The following is a 15406-nucleotide window of genomic DNA, read 5'->3' as shown; positions in this document are numbered from 1 at the left end:
TTCGCAGCAATGCAGGCTGCTATTCTCCCATGGAGACGATCGTAGAGATGCTGGATGTAGTCCTGTGAAACGGCTTTCCATGCCATTTCCACCTGGCGCCTCAGTTGGACCAGCGTTCGTGCTGAACGTGCAGAACGCGTGAGACGACGCTTCATCCAGTCCCAAACATGCTCAATGGGGGACAGATCCGGAGATCTTGCTGGCCAGGGTAGTTGATTTACACCTTCTAGAGCACGTTGGGTGGCACGGGATACATGCGGACGTGCATTGTCCTGTTGGAACAGCAAGTTCCCTTGCCGGTCTAGGAATGGTAGAACGATGGGTTCGATGACGGTTTGGATGTACCGTGCACTATTCAGTGTCCCCTCGACGATCACTAGTGGTGTACGGCCAGTGTAGGAGATCGCTCCCCACACCATGATCCCGGGTTTTGGCCCTGTGTGCCTCGGTCGTATGCAGTCCTGATTGTGGCGCTCGCCTGCACGGCGCCAAACACGCATACGACCATCATTGGCACCAAGGCAGAAGCAAGACTGAAGACGACACGTCTCCATTCGTCCCTCCATTCACGCCTGTCGCGACACCACTGGAGGCGGGCTGCACGATGTTGGGGCGTGAGCGGAAGACGGCCTAACGGTGTGCGGGACCGTAGCCCAGCTTCATGGAGACGGTTGCGAATGGTCCTCGCCGATACCCCAGGAGCAACAGTGTCCCTAATTTGCTGGGAAGTGGCGGTGCGGTCCCCTACGGCACTGCGTAGGATCCTACGGTCTTGGCGTGCATCCGTGCGTCGCTGCGGTCCGGTCCCAGGTCGACGGGCACGTGCACCTTCCGCCGACCACTGGCGACAACATCGATGTACTGTGGAGACCTCACGCCCCACGTGTTGAGCAATTCGGCGGTACGTCCACCCGGCCTCCCGCATGCCCACTATACCCCCTCTCCCAAAGTCCGTCAACTGCACATACGGTTCACGTCCACGCTGTCGCGGCATGCTACCAGTGTTAAAGACTGCGATGGAGCTCCGTATGCCACGGCAAACTGGCTGACACTGACGGCGGCGGTGCACAAATGCTGCGCAGCTAGCGCCATTCGACGGCCAATACCGCGGTTCCTGGTGTGTCCGCTGTGCCGTGCGTGTGATCATTGCTTGTACAGCCCTCTCGCAGTGTCCGGAGCAAGTATGGTGGGCCTGACACACCGGTGTCAATGTGTTCTTTTTTCCATTTCCAGGAGTGTATGTGGAATTTAACTTTTTGGGTCGTTCACCTTTGGAGTACGTTTTCAGTTGCCGTGCCATGGCGTGATGCGCCAGTTACCTGCCCCTCAGCAGATCGTGTCTGCATGTAATGCACTTAGTCTCTTCTGACAGTTGCCATTCTTGTTGCGTAATAGTCTTAGCGTGGACGACATGTGTAAATTACTTTTCCAAGTCCCCTTGTGGCTTTCGCTTTGTTAGATAAAAGTTTCCGTAAGGACTAAACACGTGACTGAAAATGTGTGTTACTTTCTTTTTGACATCTCGCGCAAATATTTTTTATTGCGTCCACATCCGGGAATCTATCAAACCTTTCTCTGCCGTTAGTGTTTACGCTAGAGTAAAAGAAATTTAATTCCCACTGCGGACCCAGTCTGCCACGTTTTGCTCTTAAAGCGAAGGTAGTCTCCACGTAGCCAGGATAGAATTTTTTGTCGTAAACACAAAGGGGGAACTGGAGTTGACGCAGAGTGGTACAGGGAACAGTTTTGTAATCATATTTCGCTGTCCATCACAGAGAACTATTTGGAACTCGCGGAAAGCAAACTGTAGTTAATAACAGCTTTTGGCATCGCGGAGCGGACAGGCTTTCCCGAATTGAAGTTTGATAAACCTGTAGACGGTGTCGACGCTTGTACATCACGCTACCATCATATTTATCTGTAGCGCTGCCCGATCACCGTAGAAAGATCTCAGTTGTAATATGTTGCTTCGGTTGCAGTTACACGTCGACGAAGATAGGAATACGGTGGGAGTCGTTAATCTAGTCATAAAGAGTAAGAGGTTACCCTTTGTGTCTCGACATTTTGATTTTACCTTGTTTACCATTAGCTCCAAATATCTCCTTCTGTGGTACAACACTCCAAAGCGCCGCTTTAATCGCAAGGTATATTTCTCAGGTGTTGTTGCTCTATTGGTCGCGAAATAAATGGCGGGTAAGTCTCTCAAGCGTATTCTTTTTCATAATAAAGAGAAATTAACCATTAGAAAGCGGATGACATAAGGGACAATCTAAAAGTTTTCGTTTGAGGGCGTTGCTGCAGCGTATATACAACCCAGTTCCAAGATGCTACTCCAGGCGGGTGTAAAATGAATGTGCGCAACGGAAAATAATAAACGGTAAATGAAGATTTGGCCCTGTCTGACTACCCCCTGAAGGAGATCTTAGGATCTCTTAATTCTGTAAATGAATAATGAATGCAACTAATCCTACTAAATGATAAACGTTGTGCCTGCTTATATATTTGTTGTACATTAAAATACCTTTAGATTGCAAAGTTTACATTTCCTAAGTAACATTAGTAATCAATTTCCCAACTCTGGCCCTTATTATGAATGCGCGGTCTAATATCATTGACGCGAAATGACTGACATCATCTACGTACCAAACACTAGAAGACACTACTTTCAAAGATGATCTACGGTGGTGTGAAACCTCAGTGGAAATAGGCTAACGTGATCACAACGGTTTAATAATTCTTCCAACCCACATGTGGCATACAGCACACCAGTGCTTAACAGTATTGGTTAAAAACAGTCTTGGTTGCTCCAAGACTGTTTTTAACCAATACAACTGTTTAGCTTTTATAGCCCTAATAAGCCGAAGCAATTTGCGATGTCACCGTATTTAGTGCGTCCGGTGCGTCAAAGTGATGATTCTCGTACTCGTCTGCGACGATGAAAGAACTCCAGCCACAAATAAGAAATCTATCAAACACTATGACGGCAGAAGGCGGCCCTGTGACTAATATGTTCTAATACTGTCTCCTCCTCTCTGTGTTCTACAGACGAGAAACGCGAACTCCCAACCACAAGGACGGAGTTCAGATAACTTCTCAACGTAAGTATAGGCAGAAGAAGTGTTCTCAATCACTGAACGCTGCGTACTCAACGACTACTTCCGACCCAGCGGCGAAGTCCACAATCGTATAAGTTCACAACAGTACAGTGCCTAACCGTTCTAATTGTAAAATCTCATGAGAGCAAAGACAGCAAGTCCGTTCATACCAGCAAGAAGCTGATACTGAGGGACTGCCACACACGGGAGCTCAAAATGGAAGACCTCTTCTCTCCACCACTGGCCTCCCAGCAAGGCTCGGCCCCCCACCATCGTAATTCCGAAAACAAATCATATTCCTGAAACGACGGAATATTCTCCCTCTCTACAGATTCTTCCGAACGCCGACCAACCATATTTCAGTCTTTTATCGCCCAGAGCGGAAATTTTGCGAGGAAAAACCCATGCTCGTACAATGGTACACTTCCGAGTAAAAATCCTTGGAAATAACCCATCCTGCGTGGTTTCCGAGGTGCCGCTTCTTCGTTCCTCTCACCTTCGTCCAAGATTTCCGTAGTTTCCGAACTATAATCCTTCCGGTTCGGCTACAAGACCGGTCGCGACTCTGTAGTGCTCCAGCGCTTAGGTGCTACGGCGTACGTCTCCTACTTCCTTTGTTTAAGCAGGACCAACACACCTGTGTGGGACTTCCATCCAGGGTGTGAGTTCCGTCTGCCATTTCATGCAATAAGCATTAACAAAGACGTACAGGACAATGTCAGTATCCTTTATACACTCCTGGAAATTGAAATAAGAACACCGTGAATTCATTGTCCCAGGAAGGGGAAACTTTATTGACACATTCCTGGGGTCAGATACATCACATGATCACACTGACAGAACCACAGGCACATAGACACAGGCAACAGAGCATGCACAATGTCGGCACTAGTACAGTGTATATCCACATTTCGCAGCAATGCAGGCTGCTATTCTCCCATGGAGACGATCGTAGAGATGCTGGATGTAGTCCTGTGGAACGGCTTGCCATGACATTTCCACCTGGCGCCTCAGTTGGACCAGCGTTCGTGCTGGACGTGCAGACCGCGTGAGACGACGCTTCATCCAGTCCCAAACATGCTCAATGGGGGACAGATCCGGAGATCTTGCTGGCCAGGGTAGTTGACTTACACCTTCTAGAGCACGTTGGGTGGCACGGGATACATGCAGACGTGCATTGTCCTGTTGGAACAGCAACTTCCCTTGCCGGTCTAGGAATGGTAGAACGATGGGTTCGATGACGGTTTGGATGTACCGTGCACTATTCAGTGTCCCCTCGACGATCACCAGTGGTGTACGGCCAGTGTAGGAGATCGCTCCCCACACCATGATGCCGGGTGTTGGCCCTGTGTGCCTCGGTCGTATGCAGTCCTGATTGTGGCGCTCACCTGCACGGCGCCAAACACGCATACGACCATCATTGGCACCAAGGCAGAAGCGACTCTCATCGCTGAAGACGACACGTCTCCATTCGTCCCTCCATTCACGCCTGTCGCGACACCACTGGAGGCGGGCTGCACGATGTTGGGGCGTGAGCGGAAGACGGCCTAACGGTGTGCGGGACCTTAGCCCAGCTTCATGGAGACGGTTGCGAGTGGTCTTCGCCGATACCCCAGGAGCAACAGTGTCCCTAATTTGCTGGGAAGTGGCGGTGCGGTCCCCTACGGCACTGCGTAGGATCCTACGGTCTTGGCGTGCATCCGTGCGTCGCTGCGGTCCGGTCCCAGGTCGACGGGCACGTGCACCTTCCGCCGACCACTGGCGACAACATCGATGTACTGTGGAGACCTCACGCCCCACGTGTTGAGCAATTCGGCGGTACGTCCACCCGTCCTCCCGCATGCCCACTATACGCCCTCGCTCAAAGTCCGTCAACTGCACATACAGTTCACGTCCACGCTGTCGCGGCATGCTACCAGTGTTGAAGACTGCGATGGAGCTCCGTATGCCACGGCAAACTGGCTGACACTGACGGCGGCGGTGCACAAATGCTGAGGAGCTAGCGCCATTCGACGGCCAACACCGCGGTTCCTGGTGTGTCCGCTGTGCCGTGCGTGTGATCATTGCTTGTACAGCCCTCTCGCAGTGTCCGGAGCAAGTATGGTGGGTCTGACACACCGGTGTCAATGTGTTCTTTTTTCCATTTCCAGGAGTGTATATTCATATATACGATGTACAGCCTATCACACGATACATAATTGTTTGTAGATCACGGCAAAGTATGTGGATGAGTGCTTGTAAGATTCGAAATCATAGACACCTTACACAGTATGACTCTGATGCAGATATTCAAGCGGCCGGCCGCGCCGGTCTAGCAAGTCCTTTTTAATTGACGCCACTTCGGCAACTTGCGAGTCAATGACGATGAAATAATGATGAACACACAACACCCAGTCATCACGAGGCAGAGAAAATCCCTGACCCCGCCGGGAATCGAACCCGGGACCCCGTGCGCGGGAAGCGAGAACGCTACCGCAAGACCACGAGCTGCGGACTAGGGGACTGATGACCACAGATGTTAAGTCCCTTAGTGCTCAGCGCCATTTGAACCATTTTTTAGATATACAAGCACCGAAATGTGGGCAAGGAGTTTGTGTGCTCTTAGAATGGAAATATTTTGATCGGCCTTCATATTTGTTAAAGAAACCAAGGAATTTACCAGTTTTCCGTTGCGGATGGAAAACGTACAGATGGTGCAATGTATTTAGGCTAAGTGGTTCATAGGTACCTGGATACCACTATGTAATGCAGAATTTACCACCAAATGTCATGAGACGCAGACCCGCCAGTATAAAAGGAGGTAGTGGTATTGTGTTGCCGTGGACACGCAGTAACAGCAGGGTGATACAGTCAGCAGAGCTCAGTGAGCTCGACCTCGGACTAGTCGTTGGATGCCGCAGTAGGAAATCCATGGGGAACATTTCAACTCTTCTGAAGGTGCCCAAGTCGACTGTTGGTGATGTCATTGTGAAGTGGAGATGCGAAAGGACTACCACAGCTAAAGCAAGGCTATGAAAACCTCATTTACTGATTGACAAGAGCGTCGAGCTTTCCAGAGAGTGGTTATTAAAACCACATTAAATCAGAGGAAGTCCAGCTGGCACTATGTTTAAAAAGAATGGGGTACAGTGGTCTGACAGCTCCTCATTGAACACACATTTCTGTAGTCAATGCTGAGCGACACTTGAGATCCGGTGCAGAGTGACGCCAAGGGACAGGCGATGACTGCAAACGAGTGGTTTGGAGTGATGAGTGAGGCTGTAACATGTAGGTTTGGCGAATGTCTGGAGAACCTTACCTGCCATCATGTGTAGCTCCAGCAATGAAGTACGGAGGAGACAGTGTTGCGGTATGAGGGTGTTATGCCGGAGCCAAGCTAGCCTCTGTGGACCGGCAACCCATATTACACCACACAGGATGGGGTTGCCTATGTCCAAGGCGTACCAAAAGCACCATGGTAAACATCGGCTATTTACATACAGGATAATGGAAACAGACATTCCGGGCACTACTTCCTGCAGGGGAAGCTCGAGCCATGGCCTGCAGGAAGTATCACTACGCCAAAACCTGATTGGCTGCAGACAGCTATTTGGGGGCTAGAACCAGCCCCGGAGTTCAGTTCAATCTGGATGCCGACCTCGTGGACTTCGACCGCTCAAGATTACGTCTTCGTCTCTGAATTGCACTTTTACTCTTGTGTGAGTGTTACCCTGAACCTTTGTGGAAAATTAGAAGTGAACTTTTGTTTGCCTCAATTAGGAGTCTTTCACTGGCATCGTTATTGTTACCTTTCTTTTGTTGTTCAGTTATCAACCTTGTAAACTTACATAAATAAAAGTTGTGTTTTTGTGAAAAGTTGCGAATTGTCGATCACAACAGAGGGTATATTTCGTGGTCAGGGTGCGGTCCCTTTGTTGCGCTGAACAAAAGACCAAGTGCGGAAGGATATGAACACATTTTACAGCAGAGCGTACTGCGTACAGTAGAGAAATAGTTTGGAGACATTGATGGTTTGTATCAGCTGACAGTGCACACAGTGCATCCTGTCATAAAGCAGCATCTGTGATACAACGTTACTGAAATAGGCTGGCCTGCCCAGAGCCCCGACTCGAACCAAGTGGAACACTTTTGGGATGAGTAAGAACGTCGGCTTCGTTCCTTACACCAACTTCCAACATCAGTATCCCTTCTGGTTTGGGGACCTGAGGAAGAATGGGCTGCCATTCCGCCACTGACATCTCATAGAACGTGTCGCCAGCTGCGTTCAAGTACTCTTAAAGACGAATGGTGGACACACCCCGCATTGATGGCCACTGGCAGCAGTCCACATACTTTTGATCAAAGACTGTTTTGTTGAAGCAAATTTCCCTTCATAACTGAGCAAAACCACTTGCTGAATCTAGTCCTAGACTTACTTTCAGGTGGTATTGTACTGAATTACCAGTCTAGACATTCATATTTTGAAATTTTAGAAAGCGTTCTCTAATTGGAGCAAAGCAGCGATCTACATCTACGCGATTACTCTGCTATTCACAATAAAGTACCTGGAAGAGGGTTCAATAAACCACCTTCAAGCTGTCTCTCTGCCGTTCCACTCTCGAACGGGGCTTGGGAAAAGCGAGCACTTAAGTTTTTCTGTGCGAGCCCTGATTTCTCTTATTTTATCGGTATTAAACGCCAAAAACCAAATAAAAGCAGTCTCGATCGCGTTTTCAGACTTTCATTTGTTAACAACCGATTTTGGCCCTTACCTCAGACCCGTACACGGAAGGAGCGGTGACGTCCTTGGATCTACGGATCTCGCTCCGTCTGCCGCCACCAGCAGCCTCAATGGCGGGGAAAGGAATTGTCTGAGGAAAGGACCGAAACTGGTTGTTAACAAATAAAAGTCTGAAAACGCGATCGAGACGGTTATTTATTTAATTTTTAGTTCAGATTTTGGTTATCCTTAGACGCCAACCAAGCCGGCCTCGCATGTGTTGGGACGCGTGTATGAACTCTTGCGCGTGTTAAAATGACGAAAAAGGATGCCCCAAATACTTAAATTCAGATTTCCATTCCTACACAAGACTCGCTGCCTAGTTACAAATAACACTCTAGCGTATTTTATTTGTAATATTAATTCTATTTCGATGTCTACAATTTTGTTCGCAGATTTTACTCCAAAGAAAAATCGTTGTGTAATGACACAATCACAGCCGCATTCCTTACGCACTGCAGAACTGTACTACAGACTTTTGTCAGCAGTTTCTGCAAAATGGGGCAAACGTTACAGTTTGCTGAAAACTTGAAAGGACTCCTTCTTCTTCAAAGACGAGCACCCTGATACAGAAAACGTCCTCCTTCACGTTGGATGGCACCCAGGCAGGATGGAAAACCTCTGAGGAACGAGGATTTATCTCCTTTAAGCGTTTTCTATGTGCTAGCAGGTAAATCTTGACTGATTTTCTCAGCAGCTTGTGGGGAGAGGTTTACTAATTACCGTTCGCTCTGAGATCATAAAATTCCGGGACGCAGGCTTCTCGCCCCATTTCTTCGTGTTCAGACCTTAGCGGTTGGAGTAAGTGGTCACATCTGGAAGACGCCAACAGTTGTCCCGTTCGACTCCAGGCACTTGCCGCCTAGAGTCTCATTACGGTTTCTATTGTTCATTTACTCGGACAGGGACATGTAATGACGCCGGCGATAAAGCACCGCCGTTTTAACATGATGCGAGCAACTGTTCCGGGTAGGAGCTTTGTAATAGCCTTTTGGATACGGCAAGACACTTTTGACTTCATCATGTGGTAAGAAGACATCGCAACAGTCCTCTTTGTCACCTCGACGCAACTCTCACATGTGCAATGATCTCTCTGATACCTCTGATTTATCTAGGAAAGATCCACCGACCAGTATTTGCGGTGTATAGGTTAAATTTCTCTTACAGGATAGCAACACCTTGCCTCCCACTCAGCTCTCAGTATCTGTTTGATGATTTATTAACAATTGCTCTTTTCCTTTAAGTGTCGATGTGTTACTTATGGTTTTCTGCAATGAATTCTTGGTTGAAACAGTGCTTTTATGAGGGTTGTTCCCATCAATGTGAAATTTTTTAGTTCTTTAAAAGATAATGGAACCTCATCGAGTTAAATCAGGTGATGCTAAGGATATCATATTAAGAAACAAGAGTCTTGAAGTAGTAGATGAGTTCTGATATGTGTGCAACAAAATAACTGATGATGGTGGAAGCAAAGAGAATACAAAATGTAGACGCAGTCAGAAGAAAACCGTTCCTGAAGTATAGAAATCGAATATAGATTTAAGTGTTAGGAAGTCTTTTCTGAAGGTATTTGTCTGGAGGGTAGCCTTGAATGAGAGTGAAACATGGACGATAAGCAGTTTAGATTAAAAGTGAATAGAAGCTTTGAAAATGTAAAGCTACAGAAGAATGCTGAAGATTAGATCGGTAGTTCACCTAACTAATAAGGGATAACTGAATAGAATTGGGGAGACAAGAAATTTGTGGCAAAACTTGACCAGAAGGGATGGGTTCTGAGAAATCAAGAAATAACCAATTTACTATTGAAGGGAAGTGTGTGGGGTAAGAGCCGTAGAGACCAAGGGATGAATACGATAAGCAGATTCAGATGGATATGAATTGCAATAGTTATTCGGAGGTGAAGAGGCTCACGCAGGATATAGTAGCATTGGATAGCTGCTTCAAACCAGTCTTCGAACTGAAGGCCACAACAACAACAAAGAATGGAATTTCCATGCGCATGAAACACCCCTGTTGTTAAAAATTATCCCATTCCATCTTGACGTGGTAGTACAGCAACCTTCTATTGCTACTATTTAAAGAACACTTGTCGGTTGCAGAATGTTCTTTATTAACTGTTTACTGTTTGCACGCCAGATCCTTTTCTGCGTTGCTATGCCTGTCGTAGCCTCCACGAGGTTGCTTTTTAATACGTTTTATGCGGTAACATGCCTTCTTGACGAATGCTTTTTGGCAGAAAATTTCTGATTTTTTGACATAACCTGATGATTCTTTGTCCGGGGGAAATGCGGCGTTCTTATGTTAATGAACAATATTCTGCAACCTACGATTGTTTATTAAATACTAGACTCATGTTGTCTGTCCTAAGTCGGCAATCGTAAGCCATATATGGCGCTGTCATATGACAATTACCTTAGAACATGCTACTCTAACCTGTGCAAGCTTCTTCATCTCCCAGTACCTACTGCAAACTACATCCTTTTGAATCTGCTTAGTGTATTCATCTCTTCGTCTCCCTCTACAATTTTTACCCTCCACGCTGCCCTCCAATACTAAATTGGTGATCCCTTGATGCCTCAGAATATGTCCTACCAACCGATCCTTTCTTCTAGTCAAGTTGTGCCACAAATTTCTCTTCTCCCCAATTATATTCAGTACCTCCTCATTAGTTATGTGATCTACCCATCTAATCTTCAACATTCTTCTGTAGCACCACATTTCGAAAGCTTCTATTCTCTTTTTGTCTAAACTATTTATCGCCCACATTTCACTTCCATGCATGGCTAGACACCATACAAATACTTCCAGAAAAGACTTCGTGACACTTAAATCTATACTCGATGTTAACAAATTTCTCTTCTTCAGACACGCTTTCCTTGCCATTGCCAGTCTACATATTATATCCTCTCTACTTCGACAATCATCAGTTATTTTGCTCCCCAAATAGCAAAACTCATTTACTACTTTAAGCGTCTCATTTCTTGATCTAATACCCTTCGCATCATCCGCGTTAATTCGACTACATTCCATTATTCTCGGTTTGCTTTTGTTGATGTTCATCTTATATCCTCCTTTCAAGACACTGCCCATTCCGTCCAACTGCTCTTCCAGATCCTTTGCTGTCTCTGACAGAATTACATTGACATCGGCGAACCTCAAAGTGTTAATTTCTTCTCCATGGATTTTAATTCCTACTCCGAATTAACGAGAACTACACTCCTGGAAATGGAAAAAAGAACACATTGACACCGGTGTGTCAGACCCACCATACTTGCTCCGGACACTGCGAGAGGGATGTACAAGCAATGATCACACCCACGGCACAGCGGACACACCAGGAACCGCGGTGTTGGCCGTCGAATAGCGCTAGCTGCGCAGCATTCGTGCACCGCCGCCGTCAGTGTCAGCCAGTTTGCCGTGGCATACGGAGCTCCTTCGCAGTCTTTAACACTGGTAGCATGCCGCGACAGCGTGGACGTGAACCGTATGTGCAGTTGACGGACTTTGAGCGAGGGCGTATAGTGGGCATGCGGGAGGCCGGGTGGACGTACCGCCGAATTGCTCAACACGTGGGGCGTGAGGTCTCCACAGTACATCGATGTTGTCGCCAGTGGTCGGCGGAAGGTGCACGTGCCCGTTGACCTGGGACCGGACCGCAGCGACGCACGGATGCACGCCAAGACCGTAGGATCCTACGCAGTGCCGTAGGGGACCGCACCGCCACTTCCCAGCAAATTAGGGACACTGTTGCTCCTGGGGTATCGGCGAGGACCATTCGCAACCGTCTCCATGAAGCTGGGCTACGGTCCCGCACACCGTTAGGCCGTCTTCCGCTCACGCCCCAACATCGTGCAGCCCGCCTCCAGTGGTGTCGCGACAGGCGTGAATGGAGGGACGAATGGAGACGTGTCGTCTTCAGCGATGAGAGTCGCTTCTGCCTTGGTGCCAATGATGGTCGTATGCGTGTTTGGCGCCGTGCAGGTGAGCGCCACAATCAGGACTGCATACGACCGAGGCACACAGGGCCAACACCCGGCATCATGGTGTGGGGAGCGATCTCCTACACTGGCCGTACACCACTGGTGATCGTCGAGGGGACACTGAATAGTGCACGGTACATCCAAACCGTCATCGAACCCATCGTTCTACCATTCCTAGACCGGCAAGGGATCTTGCTGTTCCAACAGGACACTGCACGTCCGCATGTATCCCGTTCCACCCAACGTGCTCTAGAAGGTGTAAGTCAACTACCCTGGCCAGCAAGATCTCCGGATCTGTCCCCCATTGAGCATGTTTGGGACTGGATGAAGCGTCGTCTCACGCGGTCTGCACGTCCAGCACGAACGCTGATCCAACTGAGGCGCCAGGTGGAAATGGCATGGCAAGCCGTTCCACAGGACTACATCCAGCATCTCTACGATCGTCTCCATGGGAGAATAGCAGCCTGCATTGCTGCGAAAGGTGGATATACACTGTACTAGTGCCGACATTGTGCATGCTCTGTTGCCTGTGTCTATGTGCGTGTGGTTCTGTCAGTGTGATCATGTGATGTATCTGACCCCAGGAATGTGTCAATTAAGTTTCCCCTTCCTGGGACAATGAATTCACGGTGTTCTTATTTCAATTTCCAGGAGTGTATTTACATTCTCTCGATGAACCTAGTTTTTCTCCTAAGGAATGATACAGTTTCGTGGATATCTTCAGTGGTGAAATTGGATACTATTTGTAAAATAGATAATAAATGTAGTAGTAAAGAAATAGCCTAATTAATTAAAATGTCAAGTCTGATGCTGAAGTTTTACTAAAGCAACAGCGAAAATGTGGCAAGCGAGCAACCATTCTCCTTCCATTATTTTATGCTGAGTGTCAGTAAAAAAATGGTTGCGGAAAGGTTTGAAATTAAGTGTAACGTATCTCGGGAGTAGCTAAATACATCTACATCTACACCACACTCCGCAAGCCACCTAACGGTGTGTGGCAGAGGGTACTTTCGGTATCACTATCTCATCCCTCCAACAATGTTCCACTCGCGAATCGTGCGTGTGAGGAATGATTGTCGGTAAACCTCTGTATTGGCTCTAATTTCTCGAATTTTCTCCTCTTGGTCAATACGCGAAATGTATGTGGAGGGAAGTAACATGTTGTTTGACTCCTCCTGAAAAGTACTGTCTCGAAATTTCAATAACAGATCTCTCCGTGATGCACAACGCCTCTCTTGTAACGTCTGCCAGTGGAGTTTGTTTAGCATCTCCGTAACGCTCTCTCGCCAGATAAACGATCCCGTGACGGAACGCGCCGCTCTTCGTTGGATCTTCTCTATCCACTCTATCAATCCTACTTGATAGGGATTCCAAATAGATGAACAATACTCAAGACTGAGGCAAACAAGCGCCTTATAAGCCACTTCCTTCATGTATGAGTTACATTTCCTTAATATTCTTCCGACGAATATGAGTCTTGTGTCTGCTTTTCCCATTATCTGTTTTATATGGTCATTCCACTTAAGGTCGCTCTGAATAGTTACAGCTAGATATTTTACGGCAGACGCTGTCTCCACCTTTTTGACATCCATAGTGTAGCTGTACAGTAGTGGATTTCTTTTCCTATGTTTGAGCAATATGCTACATTTATTTACGTTCAGAGTCAACTGCCAGTTCTCAAACGCTGAACAGATTCTGTGTAGTTTGCGCACCGTGACTTAAGCTGCCTCAAGACGTATGCAGTGTTTCTAACTTTAACAGTGACTTTTTATGTTAAACGTTTAACATAAAATTATACATTTTAACGAGTAAATTATGACGGCATTTTACATTTTTATATTCGGACAGTAATTATTTGACGCCGAAAATCAATACTTGTTGCCACTGGATGGAAGTGATCGGCTGAGCATGTAACATACGGCATAGGACAGTTAACGTTTAAATAACTTCTACTAGTATAATTCCTGCATTATTAATTTCTCCGTGTTTGGAGAGCGCTGTTATCCCGCAACTGTATATTCAGTAAATGAAAAAGCAGGCACTCCGTCTTCAGGCCACAAGTGGCCCATCGGGACCATCCGACCGCCGTGTCATCCTCAGGTGAGGATGCGGATAGGAGGGGCGTGTGGTCAGCACACCGCTCTCCCGGTCGTTATGATGGTTTTCTTTGACCGGAGCCGCTACTATTCGGTCGAGTAGCTCCTCAATTGGCATCACGAGGCTGAGTGCACCCCGAAAAATGGCAACAGCGCATGGCGGCTGGATGGTCACCCATCCAAGTGCCGGCCACGCCCGACAGTGCTTAACTTCGGTGATCTCACGGGAACCGGTGTACCCACTGCGGCAAGGCCGTTGCCTCAGTAAATGAAGGTCCGCTCCAATTGCCAATATATACTTTATTTAAGACAATCATCAGTTTCGGCCTTCATATCCACACCACTTTCAACTGGATGTGAGACCATAACTGCATAATATGGCAGATACATACATATTTTATGTATTAAGAGTTGAAAAACGAAGCTTATACATGTATATAATAAGTAGAGAAAGAATACATGCTGGTTACAAACAGTCTGAAAAGCTTGTAATGGTGTTGCAGGGTAAGTTGTACTGAGAAATAATTGTTAAAAAAAATTAAACGTTCCACTATTTCCGAGTTAATGAGCATTTAATTTAGTCAATCAGGCCCTTTCGAGCTCAAATTCAAGCGGCATACCAGTGACAATTAGTGTCAGTTGCTCTCATAGCGTAGCCGTAGATGATAGCGTACGTCACTGCTCAGCCTTTGGCGCGACTTCGATTATTGTCACAGTTCCATTTCCAAATTTTGTATCGCTCTCTCGTTCGGTTTTAGAAAACCAAATGAAGAACAAGTTTGGCGAGACCGTCTCTGGCGGGCTGCTTGAAATTGCGCACGCAACGACCTGATTGGACAGGGAACTAACGTACAAGATTTTCAGACTTGTAAACGTGATGTCCCAGTAGAATTGATCAGTATTCTGGGGTACCGCAGGAACGGTCATTCGAAGCAGAAAAGTCTACCTAACCTGTAAAATGCTTACCTTCAGAGCTATGACCACTTCTACATCATCGATACTGCAAAATAAACCTCTTCTACTGTAAGGTCTTTGCTTTCCTTAGTTTGCGAGAAGGAAGCATGGACCAAAACGAGAAAAACATTTGCTAGTACACATGGACTCTCAAATGCATGCCTTAAGAGCTACAAGCAGCAGAAGAGACGTGTTTCACATTACCGAAGATGATGAATTGTTCATAGCTCATGCGGGTCTACACACGAGAGCCCAATAAAAAAAAAACTGTACATTATTTTCAGTGGACGGCGCGTCCTTGTCGAGTTTGAAGTTATGTCTTCTTTCCGGATTGGGAAGGAGAGCCTGGTCCTCGCCACGAATCCGCTCGGCGGACTTGTGTCGAGGTCCCGTGAGCCGGCCAGTCTGTGGATGGTTTTTAGGCGGTTTTCCATTTGCCTTGGCGAATGCGAGCTGGTTCCCCTTACTCCGCCTCAGCTACACTATGTCGGCGATTGCTGCGCAAACAAGTTCTCCACGTAC

At 47.2% G+C, this 15406-nt stretch overlaps 1 protein-coding gene and 1 pseudogene across 1 annotated transcript in view; one reads left to right on the top strand and one right to left on the bottom strand.

Moving 5' to 3' along the window:
• LOC126160891 (probable G-protein coupled receptor 179) overlaps nucleotides 1-15406 on the top strand; it is a 273090-nt gene that overhangs the window by 102211 nt on the left and 155473 nt on the right. The gene's annotated exons all lie outside the window — the stretch shown is intronic.
• LOC126163698 (5S ribosomal RNA) lies at nucleotides 14075-14191 on the bottom strand (annotated as a pseudogene).

This window comes from Schistocerca cancellata, chromosome 2 (genome assembly GCF_023864275.1).
Source record: "Schistocerca cancellata isolate TAMUIC-IGC-003103 chromosome 2, iqSchCanc2.1, whole genome shotgun sequence".
Lineage (NCBI taxonomy): Eukaryota > Metazoa > Arthropoda > Insecta > Orthoptera > Acrididae > Schistocerca > Schistocerca cancellata.
The sequence above is the reverse complement of the archived record's forward strand: the minus strand, read 5'-3'. Positions and strand labels throughout refer to the sequence as shown.